We start from the raw sequence: 17936 nt of genomic DNA on the forward strand, positions 1-17936 counted from the left end.
GACCTTTCTTCTATAGAGGACAATGTTTTAAAAAGTTTCACATCATCGGCATACGTTAAATTTTTTGAAAATATCATTAATGAATATCAGGAACAGAATCGGACCAAGGTGGCTTCCCTGAGGAACTCCTGAAGAAACTTTAATGATGTTGGAAGAACAATTATTAACAAGAACTCTTTGTGTTCTATCAGAGAGGTAAGATGAGATCCATTGAAGAAGACTGGGCTGAAAGCCGATTAGGTCGAGTTTACGGATGAGTAACGAGTGACATACTTTGTCAAAAGCTTTACTGAAATCGGTGTATATTACGTCGGTATGAGCATTTTCTCTAAAACCGTTTGAGACATGAGTTGTAAACTCCAATAAATTAGTCACAGTAGATTTTCCTCTAGAAAACCCGTGTTGAGATTGTGTAATTGAAGAAAATATAGAATATGTCAGCTGGTTAACAATAATTGCTTCGAATAATTTGGGGATAGCGGAGAGTTTCGCTATGCCTCGATAGTTTTCTATAGAGGACCTGCTGCCGTTTTTGTGAAGTGGTATTATAAAAGACTCCTTCCAGGCTGACGGAAAAACGCCATGTTTAAGTGACAAATTGAATAGAGTTGTTAAAGGCTCGCAGATGTTCTCAGCGCAGTTTTTAAGAAACCAGGTCGGAATATGATCAGGTCCAGGCCTAAATGACGCTTTTAAGGTTTTTAAATAGTGTAAAACTCCATCGGAAGATATTACTGGAATATAAGCAGAGTTGATTGGACAAAGCTCGTACGGATAGTCTCCACTTATAGGGAAGTCTACAGAATAATTGGACCTAAAGAACCGAGCAAACATGTTGTCAATGAGTTGGCTGTCGCTAGATACAGTGTTGCGATAATGCATAGCGGACGGAAAACCATATGCCTTACGCTTTGAATTTACGAAACCATAAAATGATTTAGGATTGTTAATTAAATTCTTCTTAATTTTACATAAATAAATATGAATTATAACATTTCTTATTTAATGCAAAGTAGCTATGCCGCAAAACTGAGTACCTTAGGTAATCACTGTGTTAGCCCGTTCTTTTATACAGTTTAAAAGAGTGCGACTTTTTATTTTTCAATTTTTTAAGCTCTTTAGTGAACCATAATTGTATTGGTTCTTCATGAACCATTTTACGTTTTGGCACATACTTTCGAAACAAATTGAAAACAGTATCATTAAAGTGCTCAACGCTGCGCTCCACGTCATCTCTATATATTGTCCAAGATAACTTTGAAAGTTCTTTGTTAATTTTCCTGAAATTTGCTTTCGCAAAAACATATCTAGTACTTGAACTTGACTTATTATTATGTATTTCATTTATGATTTCGTAGCTTAACTCAAGAGCAGGATGGTATGCATCTTCCGGCAAAACTAGGGGATTACACCGATTAATAGAGGCCTTCGGAACATCATCAACGTAAACGAGATCCAAGACCTTTCCAAACTTATTTGGACATATATTTATTTGTTTGAGGCAAAGTTCAGCCATTTCCTCCAGAAATACATTGTAACTATCTCTAGATGAAACTAGTACAACATCGGTGTCAATGATGTTCCATGAAATGTGTGGCAGATTTAAATCGCCCAAAACAATCATAGAGTCGGATGCCGTAAGCATTGCATTTACGGTCTCAAGTAAAGAAACTAGCTGCATATATACTGATACGGCAGAATTAGGAGGGATGTAGCAAAGAGCTAAATAAATATAAGTCTTTCCAGCCTGTACACGTATACATTTAAATTCGGTATATTCAATGACAGGAAGACTAACTTCCTCGGATGGTATCGATGAATGCACCGCAAAGGGACACCACCACCGATTCTGCCCTCGCGGTCGATCCTGTATATTTGATATTCATTTGGAAGAATTTCGGAATTAAAAATATGAGGTTTGAGCCATGTGATGTAATATCATAATCTTTTATTCAAATAAGAAATAGTTACTATTCAATTAATTAAAATATTAAAAAGTTCTAAAATAAGCTTCCCTTACATTGAGCGGACACCTCTCTTGGGCAGACAAAAAATTACTGACGGTGAGTGTCCGCCCAAGGGAGGTTTCACTGTATATATACCTTACTATAAGCACCTACCATAGGTATGTCTGCATGCCACATTTTAAGTTCATGTGACTTATCGTTCCGAAGTTATGGCTGATTAAAAATTCCACGCCTATGAAATGTGTCACGCCCCCTTTTACAAACTCATTTATGTATAGCCTACTGTAAGCACCTATGTACCATAGATATATCTGCATACCAAATTTCAAGTTCATGTGACTTACGGTTCCGAAGTTATAGCTTATTAAATATTTCACGCCTACGGAGGTGCCACGCCCCCTTTTCCAGTTCCGCCTATTTTTTCTCATGAGTTTGGAATTAATTATATACAACATGAAAATTTTAGTTAGTATGGGAGGTGCCACGCCCTCTTTTCCAGTACTGCCGATTTTTCTCTATGCCTATAACCTTCCCGGGATAAAAACAAATAAGTGTGCAAAGCTTCGTGGGATTCCGTGTCGCGGTTCAAAAGTTATAAGGTAATAAACAGACATTCACATTTATATATATAGATAGATTAAAAAAGGTAAAAAACTGATAGGCTGCATATGAAAACTTTTTGAATCAATTTTTCTTGCTATATAACATAAAACAATTAGCTTCCAAAGTATTTTCTTCGGAAAATAAGAAAACAATTAAAGACACGGATATAATAACCAACGATATGTACAGTATATTTTGCTTTTGCTGCCTTTATGCTTAAGTGCACATTTAAGATACCTACCTTAAAATGCGCATCAGCGGCATTATTTTTAATATTTATGAGGAAACTGCTCCGATAGATTCATTCAACATACCTGCACATTAGCGATACCTGCGTTAAAAATTGTGCAACTATTATCAGTTATCAAAGAAAATATTACGTTTACCTGCACTGGCCCTACAATTACCTAATTTTACAAACTTTTATTTATTTTGCTCATCTCGCAGAACAACGAAAATGGCAATCAATTTATGTAGTTAAATAGATAATTAGATACCATTCGGTAAAAATTTCGCTTGCAGTATTTTTTACGTGGTAAGTGCTCCTCCATTATTTGGTTTCATAGGGGTTCGGATACCTTTCTAATTGAAGTAGTAAAGAAAATTCGCTTAAGTGCTTTTTCGGTTAAGTGCACAAGTTTTTCGTGCAAAGAAGGATGGACAGCTAAGCAAAATATACTGTACAAATACATTACACGCATTTCATCGGTTATTGAATCCGCAAGCTCAATATTCATGGCGTAAAGTGAAGTAAGTTTATTTAAACAGAAACACATTAGATAGTTATTTTCAAACAATTGCGATGCATATAGTTTAGCATTGTCGGAGTGAAATCTCCAAAAATAACTTCATATTAGGCGCGCATGTCTAATTCAGCTTTAATTCTTATTGCACATATTGTGAAATAAAAGAATAATAAATAACACTATCGTTGCACATACTATATATTACACTGTTTTGTACTTGAAATGAAAACTTCTACTTTATTAAATCATAGTAAAAACGTAACATAACATTGAACTCAATTAATATAAATTTTGCAGAAGACAATTTCCCCCTTTTCTTAAATGTGCGCGTGAAAGTACCGAGATATTCACCAAAATCTAAAAGAATAGTTTAAAGCATTAATAAACAAATGAATGTGCAACTGTCTGTGACCAAAAATCAAAATTTGGTTATTGAGATCTTTTCCAAATTTCTAAAAGTACATTGAGACCTTCTGGAATCATGGTGATTGAGCAAAAACTTGTACAGGCTCGACTTGTACGTGTTCTAGCGTGGATTGCCAGAGGCTGCCTTATTGGATCATCGATATTTATAAACCAGATTAAAGGTGCGGTAAAAATGCAAATGAACTGAGTAATTTGCGAAAAACATACATAAAAATTAAATTTTTTAATTTGCTGCTTAATAGTTTTTTATCTATTTGTTTAACGAAAAAAATGTTTGCGTTTCATTACAAACAGAATAGTATGTTGTTCTCTTGCGTGCGACAATAGCAACGTTTTTTTGCATAACTTTGCAAGAAACATTCGCACAGCACTGAAAATTTAAATTTAACGTCTTCTTATAACCCCCTATTCAATTCTATTCATAACTAAATTCGTGCATGGTATTGCCAACTGAGGCCCGTTTTCACGAAGATTCGACTGGACCAATTTTTAATAAAGTTGCGCAAATTCAATACTTTTATCTCTTATGGTTGAGAAATAAAAGAGACTGATGCTTTGCATTAATGCGTTTAAGAAGACAGCCACTCTCATGCAACGCCAAGTATGCATAACTGAGCTTTAAGAAAAGAAAATTCAGCTTATTGCTATAAAATATTAATATGTCAAAATATATATAGTGAATTAGAGAGTTGCCAGATCTAACAACAGATCTCATAATATTCCACCTTTATGATATATCTGGCGGAATTATATCGACGACTAACAACCAAGATTGATTGGTAGGTTGTTTAATCAATCCCACCAAATCCCACCAAAAAATAATCAGCTTTTCAGCACAAAATGTAAACAAAGAAGCAAATGCAACAACAATTTCAATGAACAAGCAGCAGTGCTGCCAATTGATTGGCATATTTAAATAAAGTTGATCTGAAACCTAACGAAAGCTAAATGGAATTTAAACAGCAATCCACAATTGAACTTAGGTGCCGTTTAAATATTCATTTGAAATTAGCCCTTAAAAAAGAAATCATTGCTTAACACCAAACTTGTGATTAGCTAATTTAGTTTCGCGACTGGAGCCGCCTCAGTAACCGGCGACCGCCGCATTTCACGAGTTTGTATATGTATCAATACAGCAGAGTGTCCAGATTTGGCGATTTAGCGCCAATTTGGTGATTTTTTTGGATATTTGCGCGTAGAAATTTTGGAAATCGCCTTTGGAGATTTTTTCCCTTCAATTAAATTTTTTGTGCGCTATCATGTAAATGCGTCGAAACACGTGATAAGTATGGAGTTAGAGCTTTAATTTTGATTAGACAACTCTTGTTATTGTTATCGATTTTTTTGTACAATATCGAACATTTGCCAATATTAAACCACCATTTGGACAACTCCCGCTGAATGTGAAACTTGCAATTTCATTTGTGGAAATAGCTGATCTCGCCTTATTATTGCTTTTATTTTATTTTTACCGCCGAGCGCGTAAAAGCATATTGTGCGATTAATCAATAAATATGAGCTTTAATAAATTTATTAATTGCGCAATCCTTTTGGTAAATTTGTTAATACAAATATTTTTTTAAAGTAAATTGAAAATGTTTAAAGAAACTTGTGTGTACATCACCGAAGGCATTATATTCGGGTTTGGGTTTAAAAACTATGTTATAAAAAGTTCTCAGTTTCAAATAAAAGATTTTTCAAGCCGATTTCATGAATTTTATAAAAAATAAAATAAAAATTAAAAATAAAAATAATAAAATTTTCGATTTTTGGCGTTTTTTTTCAGAAATGGCTCTTTTCTTTTTACAGTGTCAGCCTACTTTATGATCCAAAGAAAAACTTTCATATAAACGTAGCGCTGCGCCGCGCATAAAACGTAGACTGAGTGAAGAGGCTGTTGATGGACCAATAATTGACCCAAATAAAGTGGAGAATTGACTTTTTAATAATTTTTTGGACTCCATCCTTATATCTTTAAAATAAATATTCGAACAGGGGCAACAGTTGTTGCATGTTGGAATTTATTTTTAGACATAAACGGAAATAAAAATTAAGAAGAACTGATGAGACAATGTTCTGTATTGCGAGATAGGTAACTGTCAATTATTGAATATGATATTAGGTTTGTTCCACAAGAGCCCAAGTATTAAACCTATGTTTTTTTCTCCTTTCCGAAAGCTACCGCTACATGGTAAGCCGGGGTGTATCAATTTTGTGTAAATTAGCGTCCCTAAATCTCGAAATATTGAAGTTTCAAGCATTTCTGAAATTTACCGTTATATGAAAAGCGACCATAATTTTAGTCCGATTTCAATAATTTTCAAAGTTTTGCTTTTATGTGGCAAGCACAATAACCATACCGAGTTTGGTAAAAATTGGTAGAACGGTTACCGAGATACATACATGTGATCGTAAGTGGGCGGTGCCTCGCCCATTTTCCAAAATTTTATCATAAACGTATTTCTTGGTAAAGAGTTGTTGTAAACATTAATTTTGAATAAATCAGCTTTGATATTTACGAATTTATCGAGGATCGTAAATTACCGTTATATGGGGTGTGGGCGTGGTTATTGTCCGATTTTAAAAATTTTCGGCCTTTTGGTATGCTGTACCAAAGCCAATAACTGTGCCAAGTTTGGAAGAAATTGATGCAGCGGTAACCATAAGTGGGCGTGGCTACGCCCATTTTCCAAAAATTTACAATATTCTTATTTTTTGTGTAAAATTTATAGTACATATCAATTTTGAGTGAATAATCTTCAGTAGTTACCAAAATATCGCAGTTTTCTTATTTCTGAAAATTATCGTTATATGGGAAGTAGGCGTGGGTACAGTCCGCTTTCGCCCATTTTCAATAGCACCCTACCTTAGATAAAGGGAAACCTACATACCGTTCGTTGAAATATCTCAATTTTTACTCGAGTTATCGTGTACACGGACGGTCGGACGGACGGACAGCCAGACATGGCTTAATCGACTTCTCTATTCATTCTGAGCATTTATGTATACATTTGTCTATATCTATTTCGATTCGTTTTGGCTGTTACAAACAACCTTTATGTGAACAAAGTTAATATACCCTTGTGCGCAAGTGCGCTCGGGTATAAAAAGCAATGAGGTAATCAAGGACCTCATTTCTGAGATCATGTGTCACCGTTCTATATGCGACAATAAAACAACAACAATAAAAATCAACAAAACAAAAGCAAAAAAAAAATTAAAATTCACTCCCCTTTGCCAGCTAGCAATCACAGGTAGCAATGTTTACAATTAATCGATAGCCCCACGAATGATTATAAAAATCAAATCACAAATTGATATTTCAATTTGTATTGTATTTTTTACCCGCAATGACACGCGGTACATAAAAATATGATGAAGTATTAAACTGCCGGCAATTTAGTATATTGCACGAAAATATTCGTATATTGTACGAATTTAAAAAACATGTTTTTGGGGTATTTCGCGTCAAGCGGACAGGGAAAAAAGGGTGATACTTTAGAATTCCTTCCTGTGTGAAATATGAAATTGTGTGAATATTTTTTTTCCTCATATGATGGTTACTTTTCGAGTTATGGGCTTCCAAAGAATAGTAAATATCAAAATTAGGTTTTCTCTAGTATTTTTTCGTATTGAAAAATAATTTAAAAAAAATTAAAAGCCTGGGCGGCATTTTGGACAGCAAAACTACACATAATTTTCTGCAAAATCACACTGTACGATCACTTCTCCTTCGTCAAAATTTTCCCTAAGTCTTTTAAAATAAAGCGACTGTTCTTCTGCAATATAAGCATGTGGTTTCAGAGTGTAGATACAAACTGTCTACAAAATCGTCACTGGACAGAATTTGAGTGGAGATTGTGAAGCGGTCGGTGCCAAACCAATTTATAAACTGCACGTAGCATCATACTTATATGTGATGTATAAATTGTGATGTATAAATTGATAAATGTATGAAAAGTCAATTTATAAAGCTCTTTAAACCTACTTTATTTTTTATGAATAAGGCCATAAAACTTTCAGGGTATTATAATTATACCTGAGGCTATATTTTGAAAAAAAAAAAAATATATTTAAAAAATATTTCATTTCATTTCATTTATTTCGGTTCAGGCATTAGTACAATACGATTCAATCTTTTATAGTACAACAATGATAAAAGTAAAGATAATACTTATTTTTTTATATATTGCAAATTAAAATTCTAAAATATATACAAACGCTTATGACACATTCAATTAAACAGAAATAACACGGATACATAAAACTTATAACATATATACAAACATTATGGTATGTTAACAAAGCTCAAAAAATCACTTAATTATATATTATTGCAAATATGTAGATGGTTCATCAATTTTCAGCGAAATAATTATGAAGTGTAGTTTTGAAGTTGCTTCTGTTGATTTTGCTCCTAATGGTAGCACGTATAGAGTTCCAAATTCTAATAACATTGATGAAAAACAGTCTTGTTGAGCTCATAAGTTTGAAGACAGGCACAATTCGATCATAAGAACGCTCAGATTTTGGAAAAATCAGTTGTTCATAAAGGTAATGTGGTTCTTTTGAACTCAACAGTTTAAAAAGAAAAATACAGTATCTGGCTTTTAAATAATCAGAAATTTCACATCCTAGTAAACTAGACCTCCAGGCGGATATATGACTAAATTTCCGTATTCCATAGACATAGCGCGTAACATTATTAAATAAGGTATCAATTTTATGAGAAGACCTGGAGTCGAGCTTGCTGTATACCAACTCAGAATAGGTAATAATAGGCAAAATTAATTGACGGGCAAGCTTTTGTTTGATAAGTGTTGGAGTAAACGGTGCAGATTGCCTTAAATTTCTTAGAGTACAATATACTTTGCCCACGACGGAGTTAATGTGATCGACACAGGTGAGGTTAGAATTAATAACAAAACCCAGATTGGTTATTTTTTCGACTAATACAAGAGAAGTCGTACCGAGACAAACTGGTGGAATGTAACTAAAACTGACTTTCTTCTTGTAGACAGGTAGAACATACGACTTCACCGGGTTAAGACAGAGGCCGTTTTGAGTGGCCCATCGCGAAACAGAAGACAAGTCCTGATTTAGGTTTGCCGTAGTTCCAATTACTTCCTGGAATGGTCCAGATAAGTATATCTGGAGATCATCGGCATATGCATGAGCATTTACATATCGGAAAGTTAAGAAAATATCATTGATGAAAGCGCTAAATAGCAACGGACCCAAAATGGATCCTTGGGGAACGCCACAGATCACAGACTTTGTCTTTGAGGATACTGAGCCAATCTTCACACGCTGGGTTCTGCCTGATAAATAACTTTTCATGAGGGACAGTGCATTTTTGCCAAAGCCGAAGTAGTAAGTGAGCTTTGAGCAGAGCAATGTATGATCAACGGAGTCAAATGCTTTGGAGAAGTCTAGTAAACACAGTAGGGACAATTCACCTTTGTCATGAGAAATTCGTAAGTCGTCTAAAATTTTAACCAATGCGGTAGCACATCCATGCCCAGCTCTTTAGCCTGACTGGAAAGGGGAAAGCAAATGATTTTCCGACATATGGCAGGAGATTTGTTCAAACATAATCGACTCAAATACTTTTGATAAAGCAGGTAAAACACTTATAGGACGAAAATCACAAGGAGAACACGCACGTTTATTCTTGGCGACAGGGCAAACAGAGGCAACCTTCCAAAGGTTTGGGAAGCATGATGTAGTGATGCAGTGATTGATAATGTAGGTCAGAGGACTTAAAATATAAGGCATAGCTAACTTTACAAATCGAATGGGTATACCATCCTCACCGACTGCATTAGATTTGATTTTCAGTATGAAGTATTGGGCGAAGTTATTTAAATTTTCACTTCCGGTGTGGTTTAACAAAAAAGTAGGAAAGTATTTTATAAATAAAATAAATACAGAATTGTAGATTTCATATATTTTAAAACCATTCGTAAATATTACGAATGTCTTCGTACAATATAAAAAATTATTGGTACAGAGATTTGTTCGGTAATTGATATGTTTTAACCTTGGCCCTTTTTCTCATTTGGGCAACTTGCTGTCTTAACATATCACTTGACATCAAGGCAATCAGATCGATCTGTACCCAATGTAGATGCCGAGGTAACATGAAAACTGAGTTGTCAAACTAAGAAATGACAGGTGATGTTAAGACAGCGATGGTAAGAAATTCGGCAAAACAGATATGGTTTAGCATTGGAATTGCGATCTCCACCTGACATTTCTGTCTTAACACAACTTTTTTAACAGAATCTGTAGAAGGTGGAGACGTGGGGTAAGTTTTCCCGAAAATGAGAATCTGGTTGTCAAATTAACAGACAGTTCATGGCTGGCAATATTCATCAAGGTAACAGCTCGTATAATTATTGCTTTTCATGAGCAATATGCTGTCTCCATAGACAATACATATATTGTCTAATAACACTGTGAGACAAATGGTAGGGGTCAGTGATCGGGAAGGGTTCAAACCACCGGGGAAAGTTATATCGGTAAAAAAGAAGTTATACGTGTCCCGGCGTTTCGCTGGCAAAATTTTTTTGTAATTTTTAATTTTTGTAAATTTGTTTGAGCAAAATCGGACTAGTGGTTCTCGAGTTATGTCAAAAAAAGACCACCAAAGGTGACAATTTCCCCTATATGATAGTTATGTATATATCTCGATTCCTAGACGTGACCCAGCGAAACGCCGGGACACGTATAACTTGTTTTTGACCGATATAACATTTCCCGTTGGTTTCAACCCATCCCGATTTTGACTGTCGCATAGTGTAACATGATAAAGATAAAGTTTTTGCCTGTGGAGAAGTACCGTTATTATATTTATCGTTGTTTCGATGTATAACCAGGGTCGCTATTTTTCGAGGACTACTGATTACAGTTATCGTGCCTAAATAGTTGTCTACGCTGAGTAAGAAATGCGTCCACTCAATACCTATAGTTACATAATTAATTAAGTGTTTCTACTAGAATTAAAGTGTCTGCGAAAAAAACAAGATGCCACTTGACAGACAACGTAAAAGGAAATTTTCCATTCATTGTTTATTGAAGAAAATGAATTACATTGCCAACAAAAAAGTTGGCAAAAATCAATGGTAATATGTTTCGATCTTATAATTATGCAACGCAGTGTACTATTAACTTGTTTGACTTGTGTCTAGATCAACTTTGAATTGTTTTTGCCTTTTTTAACAATTTATATACTTATTTCTAAAAGGTATTTTTCTGTTACCAAACTATATCTCCTTTAATATTTTATCAAACTTAATGAATGATACCTCATTTTGAAAAGGAGAAGCTCACGTACATGCTAAAAATAATCACGTTGTTCAAATTTAGTTATTTCTTAAAAAAAGAGGTTTTAAAAAGCTGAAAGCAGTGTATCCGGTCAATAAAGCGGCATATCTTCCATTATACTCCATCAATCCATGATTGAAACACCATTTTGCTTCAGGTAAAAATAAAAACTTTTTAATAGGGCGCCATCCTCTTAAAATTTTTGGGACTTAAATATATATCGACTAAATTATTCAGGTAATAAAAGGCATTTAAATGCACTCTTACCAGAAGTAATAATTTTGAAGAGGGTTGCCAACAATTTAAAAGAGCATATCTATATACATCTATATATATAAGACAAAGTCGTGTTAGTTTCACCATTTATAACTCAAGAACGGCTGGACCGATTTTTATGATATTTGTTTTTTGAATTTGTCTACCTTCCGAATAGCAGAATAACTATTAAAACAACTGCTAGGTGGCGCTAGAGTCGAGTTATTAGAAAAACCCGTGTTTATGGTCCGATTCGCCTCATATTTGAGATATGTATTGACAATAGGAAGAACAATACCATTGCAAAAAAAAAGCCGCCAGGGGGCGTTGGAGTCGAGTTATAACTAAAAATCGTGTTTAATGGTCCGATTCGTCTCATATTCGAGATATGTATTGACAATAGGAAAAACAATACCATTGCAAAAAAAGAGCCACCAAATGGCTTTGGAGTCGAGTTATTACTAAAAATTGTGTTTATGGTCCGATTATCCTCAGATTCAAAATATGTATTGATAACAGGAAAAATAATTATTTAGAAAAAATTTGCTGGCGCTGAAATTGAGTTACATATGTATATTTCATAATCGAAATATATTAATTCACATATCGATGATCCTCTGCAATAACGACACAACTTAAAATTCAAAAAATCAAATCCCTTATTACTGTTAAGAGACTCATGTCTCTAATCTTTGGCTAATCCATGTCTAATCCTAACTAAAGTAAGTAGTAAAGATTATACATGAATAAGACAACAATTAAAGACATGAGCCACTTAACAATAGTACGAGTTTTTATTTTTTGAATTTTGAATTGTGTCGTTATTGTAGAGCACCATTTATATACTTAGACCAGGAAAAGATAGATATGTATGTATACTTTTGCAAAAAAACTGAAATTCAGTCGGAAACCGCCGTTTACGAACAGCTGTTCCTTATCTATATTTATAAAAATGGTGTGAAAAATGTATAGTAATTCATCAATTGAGAACGGTTGGGCCGATTTGGCTAAACATTTTCCTTAGTTGTTCGTAATTGCCAGGAGAAGGTTTTCACGAAAGAAAATTTTGGGAAAACCCTCAGGGAAAGTCGGGAAATCGAAAATATCGAAAATAGATTTTTTTGTATGGAATTTTTTGTGCAATGCCTTCGGAATGGCTTTCGAATGGAAAAAATAGAAACATCCAAGTGAAAAACTCGGAATAACGTGAAAAATTTGAATTTTTTTTTACGAAATTGATGATGATGCGAAGCTTGGAAAAGTTAGGATAATTGTTAAATTCATTGTAAGCATAATCAATTGGGACCAATTTTGTCCTATGTATCATAACCGATTCGAATGGTTGCTGTTTTTTTGGAAAGGTGTTTAGAAGGAGGAGTGCACAAAGTTTGAATTTTACCGATAGGATGTGCAGGGGTCGAGCTACGCTAAAAAAATGACTTTGGTACATAGGTAGCCTTTTGCCTAGATTAGGATATAGGATAAATTTTTCCGTTAAGTGGACCAGGGACCGATCTATTCGAAAAAGTCTTATGTATGGTCCCCTTTGCTTGAAATTCGGCACGTAGGTAGCTTTTTGCCAGGATTAACATATAGGATATTTTTCTGATAGGTGGACCAGATACCGATCTATTCGAAAAAATCTTATTTATTGTGCGACTTGCTTGAAATTCGATATCCGTATTATAGATATGCGTTGAATAGAATTGAGTCATTGTTTTACAGTTCGAAAGGTTTTTGAAGGCGCCGCAAACATGCGGGTATTCGCTATTTAACAATACTTATTATACAGGCCAACAAAAATGGGAAAAATTTGATGCAGCAAATGTTAGCGCTATTTTTGACAGTTTTTTTTTGTGCTGATTAAGAATCCGTAAGCGCAAAGTTTCAATAAGCTCCAGATTTTAAGAAAAACGAGGTCAAAGTGTCAAAAAATCGCGAAACAAGGGGTGGCAGAACCTTCCACTTAGGCTTAGATTAAAGCTAAAAATCACGACTACTACCCCTGCAAATTCCTGTACCTTTGCTTGATGGTCACTTATAGTCATTTGATGAACAGGATAAACTGATTTTGGGAAGTTTGAGTACCTACCGCAATTAAGCAAAAGGTGGTAGAACCTTCCACTTAGGCTTAGGCTTAAATTAAAGCTTGGACTTCTGACTTCAATCCCTGGAAATACCATTCCTGCTCCTTGACCTTAAGGTCAGCTATAGTCATTTATTGAACAGCTAACGCTGATTTTTACAGATTTTTTTTCAATTGCATAATTTTCCAGTATTTTTTTTTATTGTTGGACGATAAAACGTAAATGAGTATAGGTGACCATCAGGGCAAGGTGCAGGAATAGTATTTTCAGGGATAGTCGTCTGTAGTTCAAGCTTTAATTTAAGCCTAAGTGGAAGGTTCTGTCACCTTTTGTTTCCTTGCAAGAGTTTCTAAAATATTGCAAAACGCGATTTTTTGACACCTTCACCACGTTTTTCTCAAAATCTGGAGCTGATGGAAACCTTATACTTACGGATTCGTAATAAGCACAAAAATGTCTATCAAAAACATCTTTAACATTTGCCGTATCAAAATCGGTTTTGCCCTGGGTAACTTACACTAATTATATAAAGAAAAGCTCCTTCTTTTTATAAGAGGAGATCTCGCGAACTGCGAAATTGAACCGCTCAGGAACAATTTACTACAAGAGCGTGCAACTGCTGGCTTATGCCGATCACATCGACATCATCGGTAACAAAACCGCGAAGTCTGTTCTGCCTTTTCCAAGTTGAATAAGGAAGCAAAGCGAATGGGTCTGGTGGTAAACGAGGACAAGACGAAGTATCTCTTTTCATCAAACAAACAGTCAGCACATACGCGCCTTGGCACCCACGTCACTGTTGACAGTTATAATTTCGAGAAAGTAGAGAATTTCATTTACTTGGGAACCAGCATTGACACCGATAATAATGGGCCGTATGAATGAAAAATAAGCAATTGCTTTTTCTTAAAATTTCTTACACTCCAACAAAATTGAAGTAAAGGGTATGCAATTTTAGGAAAAAGCAATTGCTTTGTTTTTATTCATTCATTTTATTCAGTATAGAAATCCAACAAGTGCTGAGTGTAAGTGGACTGAGTAGGCAGTTCTGGAGCAAAGTCCTCTCTCGACGTACGAAAACCACACTCTATAAGTCACTCATCATGCCCGTGCTGGTATATGGCTCTGGGAGTATTCGAGAGAAAGATTTTGCGGTGGATTTACCGGCCTTTATGTGTTGGCGACGCCGAGTACTGCAGACGATGGAGTGATGAGCTGTATGAGCTTTAAAACGACATGGACATAGTGCAGTGAATTAAAATACAGCGGCTCCGCTGGTTTGGCCATGTCGTTCGAATGGACACCGACGCTCCAGCTCTGAATGTATGCAACTCAGAAGCCGCTGGTGGTAGCAGAGGTATAACGTTTTCGTCAGGTTATTTAAGACGGCAATGAAGGATATGCATTCTGTCGACCACAAAACCAAACGTGAACGTGAATTGCTGGCGAAAACGTTGGACCAAATGTTTCAATAAAAATAATAATTTTGGGCGGAATGAAGTTCGCCCGAAGTTGTCCTGTGTGAGCTGTCTTTCTGTTGTGTTTGTCTCTTACCAAGGAAAATTAAAAAAAAATCCGATTAGAAAATTCCGGAAAATTTAACTTTCCATAGATTTTATACTCGTCATTTTTTGGTTTCCTTAATTTTTATCGTAATACGTATTATAATTGAAATGGTTTCCCAGGTTCAAAATTGTATCAACGCTAAACAATTATGTTAGTTTAGAGTGCGTTGCAAATTATTACCGGTTCCACTTGCAGGTGCCGGATTTTAAAAATGTATGATGGAATTTTGTTTAGAAATACAAAATTAGCTTACTATAAGTTTCATTTTCCTCGAACCGCTTCACTTTTCGTTTTCGTGTTTCACAAACGGATGAAAAATTTTCGGGCGCAACTCACGACAAGGCTGAATGAGAAAATCTAGCGTGTACATTTCTTTTGCGAATATGGTTCGATTGCTTCGAAGATAATTTGAATTTTTCGACATTGCACTAGCAGTGTTCGTAATGAGCAGTGCAAATCGTAAACCTCAGCAACGCGCCCAAGTTAATGCCGGACGACCTCAACAGGAACAAGCTCTTTAACAACTGAAACAAATTTATTTCGTTGACAACTCTGATATCGAAATCGATTAGTGTTGTGCCATTAACTTTGCTATGAAATTCAAGATAATTGAAGAATTGCAAGAACTTCGTCACGGACACAGCGATTTGGTTAGGTTATTTAAAATGGCAATAGAAGATATGCCTTCTGACGACCACAAAACCATAACCAGAGCAGATAAATGTGTCACTGGAAGTCATTAGGTGAAAAGTTGGTGAAAGCGTTGTACCAAATATTCAAAAAAAAATTAATTTTTGGCGAGACGAAGTTCGCCGGGTACGCTAGTGTTAACTTATTCGTTATTTATGTGTTTAAATAAATTAAAACAAATTTTTTGTGTTTTCAAAATTCTCCGTCCTCCTGGAATGCTAAAAAATTCTGACCATAATAAAGTTTGAAAATTCGAATCTTCTAAATTGATAAACTTCCGATAAACGAGATAAAATGATAATTAAATCAGTTTATCACTTTTGATGAAGACCCCGAATATATTGCAATATAATGACCATATGTTTTTTGGTTTTTGGTATCTTGTCTTAGATACGTTCAGAATAATAGCGATTACGCCAAGTTCGAACACTGTTGTTTGCTTGATTGCTTTCAAGTGATCTTTATTGAATTAATGAATACGTTTTTATACAAACTAAATGCTTACGTAGCTAAATAATAAGGGCATAAAAATTTTGGATCGTAAGCAAAATTATTGTAAAGGCTTTATTCCCACGTTTTGGTTTACATAAGCATAATTAATGTAAATGCTTTATTCCCACGTTTTTGTTGACATAAGCATATTCCACATTTTGCGTCTACTTTCATTTGCGTGCATTAATCAACAATGTCTTATATGTAACTTGACACATGCCAAATTATTTGGCTATAAGAATACACTAAAAGGCACAAAGTGCACGCTACGCATAAAAGAATGCAAGCGAAAATTAATACCCTGTTGAATAAAGCCAATGCAACATTAATATGTCGACTTTTCTTATTTAATAACATCCTCCCCCCGGTGAGCGCAGCTCGAATTCCTTAGCAGGTTCTGTCCTAAATATTTATCGTAAAGTCCAAACTTCCTTGAGAATGTCGAGGCGCAGGTGTGGGTTTTTCATTTTGACCGGATGTGGTCGCAGTCGTGGATGCATGCAATGTTTCCTGTTTGGCTGTTTTAAATTTTCTTTTGACTAGCATGAACACCAAAAGGCACGAAACTGTAACCAAGGCAGTGTACCCAACCGTTATGTGGTGCGCATTTTGTGCTTCATGTTTGTTTGGGAGTTCTAATATGCGTGGATTGGCTAATGATGATTGTAAGGACGTGAGGTTTTGTATTTGTGTTATGTACACAACTTCTCTACTTCGGAAATTTCTCCCAGGCTAGTGTAGGACGAGCAAAGACTCGTCGATATCAACTGATCTGCTTGAACTGATATAAAATTATGTTTGAGTATGCAGTCTGGTTGGAGTGATAACAGTCCTGATCCTTTTAGAATCACCTGAATGATTTCTTTTCCACATACTGCGGTTGCACGAGATGAAACTGACGTGGCATAAATCCATTGATTTTTATGCTGTAGTGATATCCATGCAACATCGTTTGGTGTTTTTCGCAGTTGACAACTTGACTGGGTGTTGTTGTTGAATAAATTTACTTCACATGCGCATTTAAATGAACCGTGACTATAACGAATTTGAATTTTAGAACAGATGTAATTTCCATTTTTCATATCCACACAAGATTGAAATTTGGAGATGCTCAGCGGGAAATATTGACCGAGAGCTGTGTTTATTGCCAAAACTGCAGCACACGGACTTATTTCAATCATAGTCCCATTAGTCCAAGTAGGAATTGGTAGCAGATTGAATAAGTCATATCGATCATCCTCTAACAGAGGCAATGTGATGCTGAATACAAGATGCTTTTCTGTAAGACCTCCCTTAACCGTCATGAGTTGGTATAGCTGGAGTAAATCTTCTTGGTTTACAGGCAGTTCCAATGGTGCTGATAAGTGAAGTTTAATTTTGTTTACTTCGTCTTGCAATTGACTGGGCGTCAGCAGAAGAGGACTTATTTTTCCGTGATGAGCATCTATTAGAACGGCTAATATTGCAGATTGCATTCTTTGCAAATTGGCTGCCATAAGTGTGAGTTGGTTGGATAACGAGGAAAAGATTCGAAATAATTTTTCTTGGTATATCTCATGCGTGTTGTTGCTGATCCTCTGGAATAATTGACTCACTTGTTGATCAATGATGTCGAACTTCCTCTTGACCGCTTTTTGATCCTGCTTCAAAATGTTGATGGTTGAGTCCACAATGGATGTTTGATTTCTGATCAGGTGCAGCAGATGTAGTTCATTTTCCTTAACGTGTGTGATTGTTTTGGACATTTGTTCTGCATATTCTGCGTCCAGTACTCT

Source organism: Rhagoletis pomonella, unplaced genomic scaffold (assembly GCF_013731165.1).
Source record: "Rhagoletis pomonella isolate Grant_MI unplaced genomic scaffold, Rhpom_1.0 Rhpom_scaffold_00014, whole genome shotgun sequence".
NCBI lineage: Eukaryota > Metazoa > Arthropoda > Insecta > Diptera > Tephritidae > Rhagoletis > Rhagoletis pomonella.